We start from the raw sequence: 17,813 nt of genomic DNA, 5'->3' as shown, positions 1-17,813 counted from the left end.
TCATATAAAACATTTAAAAATACATTTAACATCACACATTTTGGTTAGATTTCAGCAGGGGAAAGCAAGAACAAGTAAACAAACAACACTTGTAGATGTCAAAAATGCTAACATTAGCATAAAACACAAAGACACAAAACACCCAGGGTTTTTGAGTACCCTAAATTATTAACAGCCAATTTACTATATTACTTTCAGGAAAGCTATTAATTTTTAATGCAATGTGGTCACTTATGTCACTTTATCAATAATTAAATCCTATTTCTCACTTACAAATGAAGAGGCCTGTGGCATGTTCCAAACAAATACTAACTGTTCCTCTGTGCTTCTGAATTTGAAATCAAACAGACAGAAAAACTGAAAAGTAGCATAAACCAAAGAAAACTTTGCAATACGAGAAGCATTAGGGAGGCTGTCAGTTCCAAGCAGCACACACATAACGTACAGACAGACAAACATACTGTATATGCTGAATAAAAACATAAACACAACATATAAAGTGTTGGTCACATGTTTCATGAGCTGAAATAAAAAATCCCAGAAATTCTCCAGACGCACAAAAAACGCACCTCTCTCAAGTTTTGTCCACAAATTTGTTTATATCCCTGTAAGTGTGAATTTCTCCTTTGCCAAGATAATCCATCCACATAACAGGCGTGGCATATCAAGAAGCTGATTAAACAGCATGATCATTACACAGGTGTACCTTGTCCTGGAGACAATAAAAGGCCACTCTAAAATGTGCAGCTTTACAACACAACACAATGCCACAGACATCTCAAGTTTTGAAGGAGGGCGAAATTGGCATGCTCACTGCAGGAATATCCACCAGAGCTTTGCAAGGGAAATGAATGTTAATTTCTCCACCATAAGCCACCTCCAATGTTGTTTTAGAGAATTTGGCAGTACATCCAACCGGCCTCACAACAGCAGACCGCGTGTATAGCTTTGTGAGCGGTTTGCTGATGTTAGCGTTGTGAAAAGAGTTCCCCATGGTGGAGGTGGGGTTATGGTATGTGCAGGCATAATCTACGGACAATGAAAACAACTGCATTTTAAAGATGGCAATATGAATGCACAAAAATACTGTGACGAGCTCCTGGGGACCACTTTTTTTCTTATTTTTTTTTGGGGGGGGGGTAATCGGTGAGCAAGAGATACATATGTGTGCGCAGTCATGTGAAATCCATAGCTTAGGGTTCATGAATTCATTAAAATTGACTGATTTTCTCATTGTGATTCAGTAAAATTAATGAAATTGTTGCTTGTTGCGCTAATATTTTTATTCAGTGTATAATATGTGTGTTTGTGTTGATTTGATGGATCCCAGGACTCAGGCAATTGTTATTGAGTAGATTGCCCTGCATAAATATATACAGCACCTGTCAAGTTTGGACACACCTGCTCATTCAATGTTTTTTCTTAATTTTTTACTACTTTCTACATTGTAGAATAATAGCGAAGACATCAAAACAATGAAATAACACATATGGAATCATGTAGTAACCAAAAAAGTGTTAAACAAATCAAAATATATTTTAGATTTTAGATTCTTCAAAGTAGCCACTCTGCCTTGATGACAGCATTGCACAGACTTGTTATTCTCTCAACCAGCCTCACCTGGAATGCTTTTCCAACAGTCTTGAAGGAGTTCCCACATATGCTGAGCACTTGATGGCTGCTTTTCCTTCACTCTGCAGTCCAACTCATCCCAAACCATCTCAATTGGGTTGAAGTCGGGTCATCTGATGCAGCACTCCATCACTCTGCTTCTTGGTTAAATAGCCCTTACACATCCTGGAGGTGTGTTAGGTCATTGTCCTCTTTATTCCCACTAAGCGCAAACCAGATGGGATCTTTGCAGAATGCTATGGTAGTCACGCTGGTAAAGTGTGCCATGAATTCTAAATAAATCACAGACAGTGTCAACAACAAAGCACCCCCACAACATCACATCTCCCTCCTCCATGCTTAATGGTGGGACCCACACATGCTGAGTTCATCTGTTTATCTACTCTGCGTCTCACAATGACACTGCGGTTGGAGCCAAAAATCTCAAATTTGGACTCATCAGCCCAAAGGATAGACCTCCACCGGACTAATGTAATTGCTCGTATTTCTTGGCCCAAGCAAGTATTTTCTTCTTATTAGTGTCCTTTAGCAGTGGTTTCTTTGCTGCAAATTGACCATGAAAGGCCTGATTCACCCAGTTTCCTCTGAACAGTTGATGTTGAGATGTGTCTTGGACTTGAACTCTGAAGCATTTATTTGGGCTTCAATTTCTTTGGGTGGTAACTCTAATGAACTTATCCTCTGCAGCAGAGGTAACTCTGGGTCTTCCTTTCCTGTGGCGGTCCTCATGAGAGCTAGTTTCGTCATAGTGATTGATGTTTTTTTGTGACTGCACTTGAAGACACTTTTAAAGATTTTGAATATTTCCAGATTGACTGACCTTCATGCCTTAAGGTATTGATGGACTGTCATTTCTCTATACTCATTTGTTCTGTTCTTTCCATAATATGGACTTGGTATTTTACCAAATAGGGCTATCTTCTGTATACCACCCCTACCTTGTCACAACCCAACTGATTAGCTCAAACACATTAGGAATGAAAAGAAATTCCACAAATGAACTTTTAAAACCTGTTAAGGAAGTCGAGAATTTAAGCAGCTTTTTGCAGCTTTTTGTTAAAAATCGTGCAACATTTCAGCGCCCTGCTATTCATGCCAGGAATATAGTATATGCATATGATTAGTATGTGTGGATAGAAAACACTCAGACATTTCTAAAACTGGTTAAATCACGGCTGTGACTATAACAGAAAGTGTGTTTCATCGAAAAGTGCATGAAAATATGATCACTGAAAATGGAAAAAAATATCCATCCGCGACTTCAAGGAGATTGTTCAAAGTGAACCGAATTAAAGTAGACTGAGGTTGCAGTGCCTACAGCTTCCACACGTTGTCTAGAGTCTTGTCATTTGCTTTACAATTGATTCTTTGTCTCACCAAATCAAGGGAACCACTTCCCTCCTGTCTCCGACCGGATGTTTTGGTCGAGCTTTCTTCAGACATGTTTTCGACACGGACAGCTAAAGAATTTACATCGCCTCCTGATGAATTTTATCGCTTATTAATGTGTACTAATACCTAAAGTTGCATTACAAAAGTATTTCGAAGTGTTTTGTGAAAGTTTATCGTCGACTTTTTGAATTTAAAAAAATGACTTTACGTTATGAAACGCTATTTTTTTCCGTTTATCACACAGTATTCTTAGATCGATATCTAGGCTATATATGGACCGATTTAATCAGAAAAAGACCCTAAATTATGTTTATGGGACATCTAGGAGTGCCAAGAAAGAAGCTCGTCAAAGGTAATGAATGTTTTATATTTTATTTCAGCGTTTTTGGTTTGCGCCGGCTAACGCAAAATCTGTCGTGTTAGGTGACGTTGCAGTATTTTGAGGGTGCATGGTATCAGATAATAGCTTCTCATGCTTTCGCCGAAAAGCAATTTACAAATCTGACTTGGTGGATAGATTCACAACGAGTGTAGCTTTAATTCAGTATATTGTATGTGCATATTAATGAAAGTTTGAGTTTTATCAAAAACTATACGTGGCGCACTTGAAATTTCAGCTGATTTTTGTTCCCACCTCGGAACCACGGCCCTAACAAGTTCAAGGCACACCTGTTAATTGAAATGCGCAAAGAGTGTGCAAAGCTGTCATCAACGCAAAGGCTGGCTACTTTGAAGAATCTCAAATATAAAATATATTGTGATTTGTTAAACACTTACGTTTACTCCATGATTCCATATGTGTTATTTCATAGTTTTGATGTCTTCACTATCGTTTTGCAATGTAGAAAATAGAAAAAATAAATAAAAACCCTTGTGTAAGTAGGTGCTAACAAACTTTCGACAGGTACTGTACAATGAATGAATGAAAATGCAGGCGGATAGACGAAGTATAGTACAAACATGGTTTATAGTAATAAAATGTTTTTTTAGAGTGAAGTACATCGAAAAAATCAAGAGAAAACTGCAAGACTCAATAGAAGAGAAAACAAGGAACAAACCAAAAAAGACAGGCTTTTGAAAAATTAACTATTTTTCATAAAATTGTACAGTTATCTTAGCTAGCTGAATTGCTAGCAGAATTGTTTACTTGTTGCTAAGCAGTTGCTAGGGACTCTCCTGGAAGAAGCTAGCTGGCTTACAAAGAATAACAACAAAAAATATCTAATTAACAGAAGAAAGGAAGACAAAATAAGGACAAAAGAAGGACAGAAGAAAAAGGAAAAGAAAGAGGACAACAAAGTGAAACAGTCAGCACTTCTATTGCAACTTCGTATTTCGTCGTCCTAACGTAGTCTACACTGCTATCTGCCCAGCAGCTAGCCAGCTAGCAAACGTCCACCGTCTACCGAATAGCAGCACTGTAGAAACTATTACACTCAACTGAACGACTTGATTAGTGTAGTGTTAGCTAGCTACATAGTTGTCTTTGCTGTCTTCGTATCCAAGATAATTGTGTAGTTTAGAGCGTGTAGTCTTAGAGTGATTATCTTAATTTACAGAGGTTAGCTAGCCAGCTATTTGTCGTCCTTAACGTCGGAGACAATGCTAGCTAGCCAACAGCTAGCCAACGTCTACCGAATAGACTCACAACCCGGTCGCATTCACAGGTAGTATCACATTTTCATTTCATTTCATTAGAGTACAACGGTTTGATTTGTTTGATCGTAGCTAGCTACATAGCTAGCTACATAGCCGTCTGTGTATCAAAGATAATTGTGTAGTCTAGAGCGATTTTTTAGGTTAGCTAGCCAGCTATTGTCGTTCTTTTAACGCAACGTAACGTAATCAACACTGCTAGCTAGCCAGCTAGCCCCCGAATAGCAGCACTGTAGAAACTATTACACTCAACGGAACGACTTGATTAGTGTAGTGTCAACAACGCAGCCACTGCCAGCTAGCCTACAAAGTCAACAACGCAGCCACTGCCAGCTAGCCTACTTCAGCAGTACTGTATCATTTTAGTCAATAAGATTCTTGCTACGTAAGCTTAACTTTCTGAACATTCGAGACGTGTAGTCCACTTGTCATTCCAATCTCCTTGCATTAGCGTAGCCTCTTCTGTAGCCTGTCAACTATGTGTCTCTCCTCTCTGCACAGACCATACAAAAGCTCCACACCGCGTGGCCGCGGCCACCCTAATCTGGTGGTCCCAGCGCACACGACCCACGTGGCGTTCCAGGTCTCCGGTAGCCTCTGGAACTGCCGATCTGCGGCCAACAAGGCAGAGTTCATCTCAGCCTATGCCTCCCTCCAGTCCCTCGACTTCTTGGCACTGACAGAAACATGGATCACCACAGATAACACTGCTACTCCTACTGCTCTCTCTTCGTCCGCCCACGTGTTCTCGCACACCCCGAGAGCTTCTGGTCAGCGGGGTGGTGGCACCGGGATCCTCATCTCTCCCAAGTGGTCATTCTCTCTTTCTCCCCTTACCCATCTGTCAATCGCCTCCTTTGAATTTCATGCTGTCACAGTTACCAGCCCTTTCAAGCTTAACATCCTTATCATTTATCGCCCTCCAGGTCCCCTCGGAGAGTTCATCAATGAGCTTGATGCCTTGATAAGCTCCTTTCCTGAGGACGGCTCACCTCTCACAGTTCTGGGCGACTTTAACCTCCCCACGTCTACCTTTGACTCATTCCTCTCTGCCTCCTTCTTTCCACTCCTCTCCTCTTTTGACCTCACCCTCTCACCTTCCCCCCTACTCACAAGGCAGGCAATACGCTCGACCTCATCTTTACTAGATGCTGTTCTTCCACTAACCTCATTGCAACTCCCTCCAAGTCTCCGACCACTACCTTGTATCCTTTTCCCTCTCGCTCTCATCCAACACTTCCCACACTGCCCCTACTCGGATGGTATCGCGCCGTCCCAACCTTCGCTCTCTCTCCCCCGCTACTCTCTCCTCTTCCATCCTATCATCTCTTCCCTCTGCTCAAACCTTCTCCAACCTATCTCCTGATTCTGCCTCCTCAACCCTCCTCTCCTCCCTTTCTGCATCCTTTGACTCTCTATGTCCCCTATCTTCCAGGCCGGCTCGGTCCTCCCCTCCCGCTCCGTGGCTTGACGACTCATTGCGAGCTCACAGAACAGGGCTCCGGGCAGCCGAGCGGAAATGGAGGAAAACTCGCCTCCCTGCGGACCTGGCATCCTTTCACTCCCTCCTCTCTACATTTTCCTCCTCTGTCTCTACTGCTAAAGCCACTTTCTACCACTCTAAATTCCAAGCATCTGCCTCTAACCCTAGGAAGCTCTTTGCCACCTTCTCCTCCCTCCTGAATCCTCCTCCCCCTCCCCCCTCCTCCCTCTCTGCAGATGACTTCGTCAACCATTTTGAAAAGAAGGTCGACGACATCCGATCCTCGTTTGCTAAGTCAAACGACACCGCTGGTTCTGCTCACACTGCCCTACCCTGTGCTCTGACCTCTTTCTCCCCTCTCTCTCCAGATGAAATCTCGCGTCTTGTGATGGCCGGCCGCCCAACAACCTGCCCGCTCGCCCTATCCCCTCCTCTCTTCTCCAGACCATTTCCGGAGACCTTCTCCCTTACCTCACCTCGCTCATCAACTTATCCCTGACCGCTGGCTACGTCCCTTCCGTCTTCAAGAGAGCGAGTGTTGCACCCCTTCTGAAAAAACCTACACTCGATCCCTCCGATGTCAACAACTACAGACCAGTATCCCTTCTTTCTTTTCTCTCCAAAACTCTTGAACGTGCCGTCCTTGGTCAGCTCTCCCGCTATCTCTCTCAAAATGACCTTCTTGATCCAAATCAGTCAGGTTTCAAGACTAGTCATTCAACTGAGACTGCTCTTCTCTGTATCACGGAGGCGCTCCGCACCGCTAAAGCTAACTCTCTCTCCTCTGCTCTCATCCTTCTAGACCTATCGGCTGCCTTCGATACTGTGAACCATCAGATCCTCCTCTCCACCCTCTCCGAGTTGGGCATCTCCGGCGCGGCCCACGCTTGGATTGCGTCCTACCTGACAGGTCGCTCCGTCTCCTCACCACGCGCTCTCACCACTGGTGTCCCCCAGGGCTCTGTTCTAGGCCCTCTCCTATTCTCGCTATACACCAAGTCACTTGGCTCTGTCATAACCTCACATGGTCTCTCCTATCATTGCTATGCAGACGACACACAATTAATCTTCTCCTTTCCCCCTTCTGATGACCAGGTGGCGAATCGCATCTCTGCATGTCTGGCAGACATATCAGTGTGGATGACGGATCACCACCTCAAGCTGAACTTCGGCAAGACGGAGCTGCTCTTCTTCCCGGGGAAGGACTGCCCGTTCCATGATCTCGCCATCACGGTTGACAACTCCATTGTGTCCTCCTCCCAGAGCGCTAAGAACCTTGGCGTGATCCTGGACAACACCCTGTCGTTCTCAACTAACATCAAGGCGGTGGCCCGTTCCTGTAGGTTCATGCTCTACAACATCCGCAGAGTACGACCCTGCCTCACACAGGAAGCGGCGCAGATCCTAATCCAGGCACTTGTCATCTCCCGTCTGGATTACTGCAACTCGCTGTTGGCTGGGCTCCCTGCCTGTGCCATTAAACCCCTACAACTCATCCAGAATGCCGCAGCCCGTCTAGTGTTCAACCTTCCCAAGTTCTCTCACGTCACCCCGCTCCTCCGCTCTCTCCACTGGCTTCCAGTTGAAGCTCGCATCCGCTACAAGACCATGGTGCTTGCCTATGGAGCTGTGAGGGGAATGGCACCTCAGTACCTCCAGGCTCTGATCAGGCCCTACACCCAAATAAGGGCACTGCGTTCATCCACCTCTGGCCTGCTCGCCTCCCTACCACTGAGGAAGTACAGTTCCCGCTCAGCCCAGTCAAAACTGTTCGCTGCTCTGGCTCCCCAATGGTGGAACAAACTCCCTCATGACGCCAGGACAGCGGAGTCAATCACCACCTTCCGGAGACACCTGAAACCCCACCTCTTTAAGAAATACCTAGGATAGGATAAAGTAATCCTTCTCACCCCCCTTAAAAGATTTAGATGCACTATTGTAAAGTGGCTGTTCCACTGGATGTCATAAGGTGAATGCACCAATTTGTAAGTCGCTCTGGATAAGAGCGTCTGCTAAATGACTTAAATGTAAATGTAAACACAGTGCGTGCCTATCTCTCAGGCTCTTAGAGTATGTCGTAGTGGCCACAGACTAAGTCAAGTTCTCTGTACAGCTATTGAGGGGGCCTAGAACACTCTGAGTGACTCTCCATTTCACTTCATGCAAAAAGCACTCTTTAAAAGCTCGCTGCCGTGGACACATCTGTCTAATCGGAGAGTGGAATTTTTGTGGGTGCGAAAGTGTGTTGGGATTCTATGGAATGCACTTCATACCAATTGCCCTTTGTCTCTGTACTCATGAGCTCATTTAGAGAGCTGGATCAGGGTGAGGGGTCATGGTTGTTGAGGTGACTAGCGGTGTGCCAAAATGACACCATATTCCCTATATATTTACCCATACCATTTTTGGTAGCACACTATAAAGTGCATTCAGTAAGTATTCAGGGTAGCCTAGTGGTTAGAGCGTTGGACTAGTAACCGGAAGGTTGCAAGATCAAACGCCTGAGCTGACAAGGTACAAATCTGTCGTTCTGCCCCTGAACAGGCAGTTAACCCACTGTTCCTAGGCCGTCATTGAAAATAAGAATTTGTTCTTAACTGACTTGGCTTGTTAAATATGGTCCTTCTGTAGCTCAGTTGGTAGAGCATGGCGCTTGTAACGCCAGGGTAGTGGGTTCAATTCCCGGGACCACCCATACGTAGAATGTATGCACACATGACTGTAAGTCGCTTTGGATAAAAGCGTCTGCTAAATGGCATATATTATTATTATTATTATTATTAAATAAAAAGGTAACAATTTTTTTTCTCCAGTTTATTACGCTACGTCATTATTCTAACATTGATTCAATACAATTTCTACAAACACATTTGTCACACAATACCCCATAATGTATATATGTATATATATAAAATATATATATCATATTTACATGAATATTCAGACCCTTTCCTCAGTGCTCACCTCCCTGACCAAGGCCCTTCTCCCACTATTGCTCAGTTTGGCCGGGTGCCCAGCTCTAGGAAGAGTCTTGGTGGTTCCAAACTTGTTCGATTTAAGAATGATAGAGGCCACTGTTTTCTTGGGGATCGTTTTTCTGTTGTTAAATTTTTTATAAATTTGACCCCCCTCCCCAAAAACGGTTTTCACTCTGTCATTAATGTGTATTGTGTGTAGATTGATGATTATTTTTTTATTTATTAATCCATTTTAGAATAACAAAATGTGGAGAAAGTCAAGGTGCCTGAAGACTTTCTGATTGCGCTGTACACTGTAGATATTATGGTGCATTTTGGGACACAGCCCATGTCAGTCTTTAAAAGTGGTGGTTGGTTGGTTACATTCCAGTCTGCATGGGCTCATTATGGAAGTCTCAGAACCCTTACTTAAAAACACTGTCAAACTTTGTTCCAAATTGAGCCCAATCCCACAGGTGTTGGTTACACTGATGTGTACCTAGGGAGTAGGGACAAACAGTTTGATTTGAAATGTAGTATCACTGTTCACATAAGGCCCTGTTTATACCAGTGTTATGCAAATCTTACCCTACGAGGTCTGGACGACTGCCGTTTTCTTCTGTTCTACCTGATAATTAATTGCACCAACCTGGGGTCCCGGGTCCCGGGTTTATAATGAAAAGCAGTGGAACTGGATTTGAGGTCCAGATTTGAATTAGATGGTCCTGGCTCCAGGTGAGGAGTAATCAATGTCAAGTTGACCAGGTCCAGTCTGCACTAGAATTCTCAGAGTGAAGGTCTCACCCTACTCCAACACACAAACACTTAGATTATTGGGTGATATGTTTGAATGAAGGAAATCAATAGTGTTTCTACTGTGAACACTGTAGTCTGTAATATACTACCCCTGGTGAGGAGTTTGCTAACACTGTAGTGACAAAGCTTAAATCCTCATAGAACTAACTCTCCCGGATCCGGGATAATTGTTATCAACTGACACTAATTAGCATAACGCAACGGACGAAAAATATTACTAGAAGATAGTCATATTCATGAAATCACAATTGAAATATAGTTAAACACAGCTTAGCCTTTTGTTAATCACCCTGTCATCTCAGATTTTGAAATTATGCGTTACAGCCAAAGCAAGACAAGCATTTGTGTAAGTTTATTGATAGCCTAGCATAGCATTATGTCCAGCTAACAGTAGGCAACTTGGCCACGAAAATCAGAAAAGCAATCAAATTAAATCTTTTACCTTTGATGAGCTTCGGATGTTTTCACTCACGAGACTCCCAGTTCGACAGCAAACGTTCATTTTGTCCCATAAAAATATTATTTTTATAGCTGAAATACTTCTGTTTGTACTTCACGTTTGGTTGAGAAATCCACCGGAAACTGCGGTCACGACAACGGCGAATTGTTTTCCAAATTAGATCCATAATATTGACAGAAACATGGCAAACGTTTTTTATAATCAATCCTCAAGGTGTTTTTCAAATATATATTCGATAGTATATCAACCGGGACAGTAGGCTTCCCAGTAGGAGCGAGAGCCACAATGGCCGACTTTGTCTATTACACACAAATCTCTCTGAGAGCCACCAGATGATCACTGACGCAATGTTGTCGTTCACGCTCATTTTTCAAAATAAAAGCCTGAAACTATGTCTTGTGACACTAGACACATTAGGGAAGCCATAGAAAAAGGAATCTGGTTGATATCCCTTTCACTACTCAATAGGGATGCATAGGAACGCAGAGCTTTCTAAATAAGAGTCCCTTCCTGATTGGATTTTTCTCAGGCTTTCGCCTGCAATATCAGTTCTGTTGTACTCACAGACAATAGTTTTACAGTTTTGGAAACTTTAGAGTGTTTTCTATCCTAAGCTGTCAATTATATGCATATTCTAGCATCTTGTCCTGACAAAATAGCCCGTTTACTTTGGGAACATTATTTTTCCAAAAATGAAAATAGTGTCCCCTAGTTTCAAGAGGTTAACCTGCGATGGTGACATCCATTTTTGGACTTTCAAATGAATGATATACAACCATTGATTATTGAAGAATATAACTTACAAATATCTCATGATTTTAGGTGAACTGTTTGACCCCATCAAAACCCAAAATATAAGCTTGTTTTACTCCATTGTGTGTAAACAATGTAATTGTAAACAAAACTTGGGTATTGCATCCATATCCCGGCCTATGAATTTGAGAGTGGTTACATCTCTCCAGCCCCATCTCTAAGCTGTTTACCTAAAAAGGTGGCAGGGTGTCTGCTTTGTTGTTGTTTGAATTGCAGATTGCCCCTTGAAGGGCTGTGTTCTGACGCCAATGTTAAAATCATCCTGAGGGCTTTCTCTCTGAGATTTGACAGAGGGAAGGGTGTTGATGATCAAACTGCCAGAGTACCAGATGGTGCATGAAATGTGTGAGGGGGTATTTACCTTGTTGCATATGTCTTTTCCCAATGTAGCTTTTCTTGATTCCTTGCATCCTATCTCCCTCTATCTCCTTGGATCTTCTCCTCAAATACGGTTCAGAAGGAGGCAAAGCAATATTATGCGAGGAATCACGGAAAGGCACCATTCTGTATACCTCTGGCCCCTCTTTGGACACTGTGTTAACTAACCTCCAGACTTGTTCTCAACTAGCCTACCTGGTTAATTAAAGGTGAAAAAATAATAATAACAAAATAAAGGATATGATTCATGCAAAATTCTAAAACGGACTGTTTGATCAAAATGGCAGATCACCAAGTCTGTGTCCCAAATGGCACCCTATTCCTTATATAATGCACTACTTTTTGACCAGGGAACATAGCATAGCGTTCCGGTCAAAAGTAGTGCAGCACAGTGCATTCGGAAAGTATTCAGACTCCTTCACTGTTCCACATTTTGTTACGTTAAAGCATTATTCTAAAATGCATTATAGCATTATGAGCACAATAGCCTGTAATGACAAAGAGAAAACAGGTTTTATTATTTGGGGAATTTGTTTGGTTGAAATATATTATTTACATAAGTATTTGGACCCTTTGCCTTGAGACTAGAAACTGAGCTCAGGTGCATCCGGTTTCCACTGATCATCCGTGAGATGTTTCTACAACTTGATTGGATTTCACTTGTGGTAAATTCAATTGATTGGACATGATTTGGAAAAGCACACACCTGTCTATATAAGGTCCCACAGTTGACAGTGCATATCAGAGCAAAAAGCAAGCCTTGAGGTCGAAGCACTTGTTGGTAGAACTCCAAGACAGGATGCTGTCGAGGCACAGATCTGGGGAAGGGTACCCAAAAATGTTTGCCACATTGAAAGTCCCCAAGAACACAGTGTCCTCCATTCTTAAATGGAAGAAGTTAGGAACCACCAAGTCTCCTGCTATAGTTAGCCACCTGGCCAAACTGAGCAATTGGGGGAGAAGGGCCATGGTCAGGGAGGTGAGCAAGAAGCCGATGGTCACTCTGACAGAGCTCCAGAGTTTCTCTGTAGCGATAGGACAACCTTCCAGAAGGATAACCATCTCTGCAACACTCTACCAATCAAGCCTTTATGGTATAGTGGCCAATAGGTTGACAGAGCTTGAGAGGATCTGCAGAAAATAATGTGAAAAACTCCCCAAATACAGGCATGCCAAACTTGTGGTGTCATACCCAAGAAGACAAGGCTGTATTCACTGCCAGAGGTTGTACTGATTAAAGTGTCTGAATACTTATGTAAATGTGATATTTCAGTTTTTGCTCTGTCGTTATGGGGTATTGTGTCTAGATTGGTGAGGGGAAAAAACAATTTCATCCATTTTAGAATAAGGCTGTAATGTAACAAAATGCTGAAAAAGTGTATGGGTCTGAATACTTTCCAAATGCACTGTATGTATACTGGGAATATTGTGCCATTTTGGACACATCCCATACCCTGTTATCAGAACCCCTCTGTTGCTTCTCATTAAATATTTAGACCTTAATCAGAATCAAATTTCTCAAGTGTTTTTAACAAGAGAGTCAAGTACTGTATACATTGTGGTGATTCCCAAACAGGCTGGTCCTCTAAGGGAATACACTCACACCCACCCGCACTTCTCATAAACACTGTTCGTCAATTGTCAGTTTATATGGAGACATTTAGCCTAGCTAATTGGGACTTGGGAAGTGGTCAGTCAAACGATACTTGCTCCTTGCTCCTTTGTCAAATAAAAGGTATCTTTGGGAGTAGTGCTTATTTATGCCAACAACAAAGAATGTTACCCTACACAGCACGACCATTCACTATGTTATGCTAGGGGAGGCTGTCAAGGTTACCATGTACAAAACCCGTGTGGACAAAAAAGTGTCTCACACACACACACACAGTGGCTTTTCATTACTTCATTTCTCTTTGACAAATCAGAGTGCCTCACCATCCTTTCTTCACCACAATCCTTGGCCCAAGTAGTTCAGCCCATCTCTGAATGGAACGACAGCGGTCAGGGTGAGAGACGCATGTGAAAGAATGAAAAAGATAACAGCAGAGATAAAGAGAGGGTCTGGGAGAATAAGAGAGGGAGAACAGCTTGTATGGGGCCAAGGGAACATCTTACTTATAGAGGGGGGAGAGAGGGATGGAGAGAGCAGTGGCTTACTTGTAGAGGGGGATGTCAGGCTCCTTGCCCTCTGTGCCCAGGGTCAGGCAGAACTGCTGGAGCTGGGATTTAGGATCATTCCTTTACTGGTTCAGGATGAACTACTGACACACACACCAAAAGTAAACATTAGTCACAAAAAACATGGACGCACACAAATACAGTAGAGCAACCATTATAGAAACCTTTACAATCACTGTCTCCATCTCTCTCATGTCCCCCTCTCGCTCCCCCTTCTTTGCCCATGCTTTCTTTCATTCCCTCACTCTCTTTCAACCTCTTGCTCTACACTCACTTATTGCTCTTCTCTGGCTCTCTCTGTTTTCTCCATCTACCTGACTTCTCTTTCGCTTTCCATAGTGGGCACAAATCACAGGCTACTTAAGAAAATATCATCTCCTGCCTGCTACTATCTGAGCCAGAAATACAGATCTCTCTCTCTTGGTCTGTGTCTAAAAGCACTTCCATTAACAGGAAAGCAGCCTTGTTATAAAAGGGACACTTTGAATCTAGAGCTGTCTGTTTCTACAAAGAGTTCTCTCTCTCTCTCTCTCTCTCACACACACACACACACACACACACACACACACACACACACACACACACACACACACACACACACACACACACACACACACACACACACACACACACACACACACACACACACACACACACACACACACACACACACACACACACACACACATACACACACACATACACATACACACACACACGGCTCAGCTCCTACATGGACACCCAGCCTCCCAGGACATCCACACACACAGCAATTAGCACACCACTGTAGGCTGTGCCATGGCCTTCACACAGGGCCACAGTGTGTGTGTGTGTGTGTGTGTGTGTGTGTGTGTGTGTGTGTGTGTGTGTGTGTGTGTGTGTGTGTGTGTGTGTGTGTGTGTGTGTGTGTGTGTGTGTGTGTGTGTGTGTGTGTGTGTGTGTGTGTGTGTGTGTGTGTGTGTGTGTGTGTGTGTGTGTGTGTGTGTGCGTGAGAACTCTTTTGTGATGTGAGTAGCACAGTTTTTTGCTCGACCAGTCTAACAGGAAGAAGCAGGTCCACGAACCTGTTCATCGTAGACATATACTATCTTCTCTAAAGACAGGGAGGGAACAGGTCCAACCTGTTCATTATACAGACAGACTCCATTCGCTAAATCTTACTGCTACTTCATCTAATACGAGAGGAGGCTTAACTGACGCCTTTCTGAATGAACATCCACCTTGACCCGTCCCTGAAACACTTGAGAAACAACATCAAAAGACCCTTAGAACAGAACAGCACTGACTACCGGTTGGGGATCAACATCTAAACAGACACCAACAACCCAATAACATTCAGCTAACATAGAACCGACCGCAACCGCCGCACATTAACACTAGAACATTCCCTGACTCTTCCTAAATATAATAATAATAATAATAATATTTTACATTGCTCAGTTGTCAGAATGTTTTAATCACATACAGAAAAGTATTCAGAGGCTGTTAGCCTTTTGATTTTCTTTGCTATTACTATCTTGAGAGGACAAGACAAGTGTGCCAAAGGGCGTTGGTTTGGACTATTCAAGCAGAGTTGGGATGAAGCATTAGGTTGCTAAGAGATGGACCAACTGAATTGGTTTCATGGAGGGCTGACTTGACCACGCAATTTATTTTCAGCAATTGTTGTTTTTACCCAAAGCTGCAAAGAAAATGTTGTGATCCATTTAATAAACACAAGAGTCCAGCAAAATGGATTAAAGGGTGTGGTGGCAGTAGCAGGAACAGCGGCATCTAGTGTGCAAACATATTTGGTTTATTTTGGTAAAATGAAATAAGATTAGCATTCTCTGAGAAATTAATTAAGCTAATTGATTGCACCCAAATTGCCCATTTGTATTTATTTTATTCATATAATCGTCAATAAATATAGTTCATTAAATCTGATTTGGACCATAAACAAGAGTAAGACATGAGGAATCCAATAGCCACCCAGACCGCCTCCGTGCCAATCCCACCCCAACAACGTGTATACTGCATCAGTTCTCTATGTCTGACAAGTAGTATGGAGCAGCTGCTTCCCTATGAATCTTTTTCTCCCTGTTCAGAGAAATTAGCGATTGAAGTTGCTTGCATTCTTTACCATACATTTGTGCACCATGTTTTACCCACTAGATGTTCTTTGGGACTATTCAAGCAGAGTGAGGTTGAAACATTAGGTTGCTAAAAGAAGCACCAACTGAAGTGGTTTCATGGAGGGCTGGCTTGACCACACAATTTATTTTCAATAATTCTGCAATTGGTTTTCTTCCCAAAGTTGCAAAGAAAATGTGGTGAACCATTTAATAAACACAAGAGATCAGCAAAAAGGGTGTGGTGACAGATCCTGGTTCGTTCCCCAGGCTGTGTCACAACCGGCCATGATCGGGAGTCTCATAGGGCGGCACACAACTGGCCCAGCGTCATCCGTGTTAGTTTAGGGTTCAGCTGGGGGGGGGGGGGGGGGTAGGCATCAATGTAAATAAGAATTTGTTCTTAATTGACTTGCCTCGTTAAAACAAGGTTAAATAAAAAAACTAATGATGCATACTCAATCATGAAAATTATAATGCAATATCTTTTTTGATATTTCAATTATATTTGTTTATATATTTTTTTCCACAAAAAATACCTACCCATTTAGGAAAAGTAAGTGCAAATATATTGATTTATAATTTTACCATTTGCATTTCCAATTGAGTTTTGGCAGCTAAATGCTTCCATACCCAGCATTTCAGTGATGTATGATATATTTCTCAACTAAAATGTGAGCGCAATTGAGGCCATTTTACAATCTTGAGTGTATGGCATGACAATAACAAAGTAACCACAGAAAGCTTGTTTGCTATTCAAATGCATTGCTTGACATTACTGTTGATGAGCTACTGTTCCCAGCTAAAACTCATGGCCAATACATGGCCAACAAACCGGACATATTCGGAATTAAGTTTTGGATAGCCGCGGATGTCGAAACCAAGTTTTAGCTCAACGGCTTTAGATTGCCGGAGGAAAGATGAAACCAGGCCAGAGGATGAGAGACTATCTGAGACGACAGAAATGTGACCCTGGACAAATTTTACACATCAATTTCCCTGGCAGACAAGTTCACTGCAAACAAAAAGTCTAGCCTGCTCAGAACCGTTAACAAAGACGGCAGCTGCCACCCTCTGCGTAAAACAACATACCAGGGGAGCTGTCCTCCACATCAGTGATAGAGAGGTGTAAAGAGAGGTGCTTTTGTTTAGGAATATGGAAAATCTTTTGACCTGTGCACCTTGCGGGTTGATATGCATATGATGCGTATGCTAAAGGTTACGCCCAGCAATGTTCTCTAGTGGGTACTTACAGGCAGGGAGGCCCAGTGCTTCTAGTGTTAAAGATGACCATAATAGGACCACACAACCATGATAAGAGAATTAAGTAGTCAAGCATCACTTGCGCACCGCTTGTCAATGCTAGAGCTATTAGTGTTTAGCCATTAGCTCCTCTCGCCTCCCCTCTCTATCCGCGGTGCAGAGAGAAGAGTGCGCATTGATTTGAGAGTGAGTGGCCTCTCTCGCAGGCGAGGGGAGGCTGGGCTGTCGTTGGGATTGGAGAGGTAGGGAGATCTCACCTTCAGGAATGAAAGCTTACACACTCACGCAAGAACGCACAGACACTGAACACACACACACGTTCTCCTTCAGTTGAGGGAAGAAGTAGACGTCCACGAAGGTGTGAACTTACTTCAGGTCCTTATCGATGTAGAGCATTTCGATGAAAGCTGAGGGGGAACACAACAATGAACCAGGGACGAAAAAAATAGAGAGGAAGAGAGGTCTAGGCTACTTAGTTGATGTTTAAGAGGTAACGTCAGACACATTTAAAGGCTGCTTTGTGGTTAAGAACAACATGAACACAAGAGAGGAAGAAATGAGGAAGTTATGGAATGGCTATACGCAAAGTGTGTTTATATTGACCGAATCAATCCAGGTAAATAGCATACCACCTTGCATCCCACTGTTGGCTTGCCTCTGAAGCTAAGCACGGT

General features: G+C 42.9%; 1 pseudogene; it reads right to left on the bottom strand.

The window, feature by feature from the left end:
- The window catches only part of LOC124038987, a 180,483-nt pseudogene that overhangs the window by 13,937 nt on the left and 148,733 nt on the right, over window positions 1-17,813 (bottom strand).

This window comes from Oncorhynchus gorbuscha, linkage group LG07 (assembly GCF_021184085.1).
Source record: "Oncorhynchus gorbuscha isolate QuinsamMale2020 ecotype Even-year linkage group LG07, OgorEven_v1.0, whole genome shotgun sequence".
In the NCBI taxonomy this organism is placed as follows: domain Eukaryota; kingdom Metazoa; phylum Chordata; class Actinopteri; order Salmoniformes; family Salmonidae; genus Oncorhynchus; species Oncorhynchus gorbuscha.
The sequence above is the reverse complement of the archived record's forward strand: the minus strand, read 5'-3'. Positions and strand labels throughout refer to the sequence as shown.